This window comes from Amblyomma mixtum, chromosome 5 (genome assembly GCF_055824585.1).
Source record: "Amblyomma mixtum isolate Tamu chromosome 5, ASM5582458v1, whole genome shotgun sequence".
NCBI lineage: Eukaryota > Metazoa > Arthropoda > Arachnida > Ixodida > Ixodidae > Amblyomma > Amblyomma mixtum.
In genome coordinates this window covers 73,418,060-73,420,115 of record NC_143016.1, presented here as the reverse complement: position 1 = coordinate 73,420,115, position 2,056 = coordinate 73,418,060, and the positions used below count along the sequence as shown (strand labels likewise).

Genomic DNA, 2,056 nt, shown 5'->3' with positions numbered 1-2,056 from the left:
GGATGCATGTGCAATCACACGCAGCACTTGCGAACCATGCATTACGTTCAGTTCCTGCACAGGATTTCAGGCTCCGAGTTCACTGGGCCCGTTTTGCGCCTTGCGCCTTAGGCGTGAATCCAACACATCGTGACGTAGAACGTTAGGAAAGTGTGCGCGTCGTATTTTCAACCTAAAAGCTTTGAATATCTAATCGCAATGGCCTCCTTTACAACCTCCGTTTCCAGGTGAAATCGAAAAAACGTTCTAGCGTTCGTATTTTGCATAAGCCATCAGTTGTCTGGAAAAGGTATAGCGAAATAAAGAAACGTATTGGAAACACCTGGCATTGAAAGATGCTTGGGTGCCACTACGCCTGATTCATTCGGCATCGGAGAAAGCAGACAAAAGTAAAAGAAGTTATAAATATGGAGGCGGCGTGGTGCCCTTCCAAGGCAACGGCAGTATGTCAGGGTTAAACACCTGGACTAACGTTCTGGTACGATCGCATGGAGAGAAAGAAATTTATTGGACCCTTCATCTTAAAAGGGACAACTGTCCCTCACAAAAACCAAAAGTACAACACAGCGACTAGCGTCGCTCGATAGCACATGCTGCCAGAAAATACACTACAGCGACTACTGCCGCCCTACACACACAAAAAACGTTCAAAACACAAGTGTCCACAGCGTCCAGAAAGGTCTGAACCTCGTGGTTGAAGCACGCACTAAAATAACGGGCACAAACACCGCGCACAACACACTCAATACGGCAGGAGCCGCACTGTGACACGGCCCCTGCTTGTTTGTGCTCCACCGAGTGCTCCATCGGCGGAGGAATTCCTCCTCTGGTAGGGAGACCCAGTCCAGGCACGCCTGCTCGAACAGGCGCGCTCGAACCCGCTGCAGCAGGGGAAACATGGCCCGTTGTGGACGGCCCTGTAATGATGCGACGCCTCTCTGGCGCCACAGAACAAAAACACCGACGCACAGCAGCAGTCGTACAAATGCGTCGCGCGGCCTGCTGCACGAGACGCATTTGTCCAGGGACACGAAAAACATTCGCGACATAAGTCGCTAGAAGATGCGCGCCACGACGCACTCAAACATGGCGTGCTCGAGAGTCTCGGTCTCACCACACTGCGGACACCGCGAAGAGGGTGCGATGCGGACCCCCGTCGGCAAGACCCTCCAGCCTCGCAGCCAGCCGAAGTCGCGGACGTCGGGTGGAAGAGAGCGAGTCGTCAAGTCTCGCCACCGCACCAGCCTGCTCCACTCTAGCTGTTCCGGTGTAGCCTCCTGGATGGCAAGGAACTCGCAAACGTGAGAGGCTTGCGTCTGAGAGACGTCGACCTCGGGCAGGGCAGCGGTGAGAATCTCGGCCGTCCGACACACGTACCGGAGGAACCCTGGCTGCTGTTCGGCTGATGGACCTACTACATAACCAAAAAATGGCTGAGGCTTAACTTGGTTAAGCCTGGAGAATGCGAAGCATCATCGTGTCGCGTAATTTGGAGGCGCACAACCACAGCGACGACGCGAGGTGGGCCCCCGTTTCTCTACTGTCGTGACATCATCGTGTCACGTGGTGTGACGTCATGTATCACGTGATTTGGAGGCGCACAACCGCAGCGACGGCGCGAGGTGGGTCCCCGTTTCTCTACTGTCGTGACGTCATCGTGTCACGTGGTGTGACGTCATGTATCACGTGATTTGGAGGCGCATAACCACGGTGAAGGGCTGAAGTGGTAGCTAAAGTAGTATGCTTCGCATAAAAAGAGGCGCTGCGACGTCCTGAGAAAGTAGCCCTCTCTTCGGGTAGTCGGCGGCGTTGACCAGGTAGCGGACGCCTCGGACAGCGAGAACGCTGCAGATTGTGCGCAGGTTGGGCAGGCTAAACCCGCCCATGCGCGTGGGTAGACGGAGGAGCGCGCTAGCGACGGTCTGTGCCTTTCCCGCCCAGAAAAAACTGCCACAAAACGTGGCCAAGCGACGCGCGGCGGACAGGCAACGCGGCCGATGTAAAATAGAGACGCGCACACTGAGCATCGACGAAGAAACGCGAGCTCCGGCAGCGA

At 55.4% G+C, this 2,056-nt stretch overlaps 1 long non-coding RNA gene across 1 annotated transcript; it reads right to left on the bottom strand.

The window, feature by feature from the left end:
• Positions 1–489: 489 nt before the first annotated feature.
• LOC149342668 (uncharacterized) lies at positions 490–1,515 on the bottom strand. The gene is made up of 2 exons (XR_016282676.1): positions 1,378–1,515; positions 490–1,277 (listed from the first exon to the last, which is right to left on the bottom strand). It is a non-coding gene; the product is annotated as an uncharacterized LOC149342668 (long non-coding RNA).
• Between the last annotated feature and the right edge of the window lie 541 nt (positions 1,516–2,056).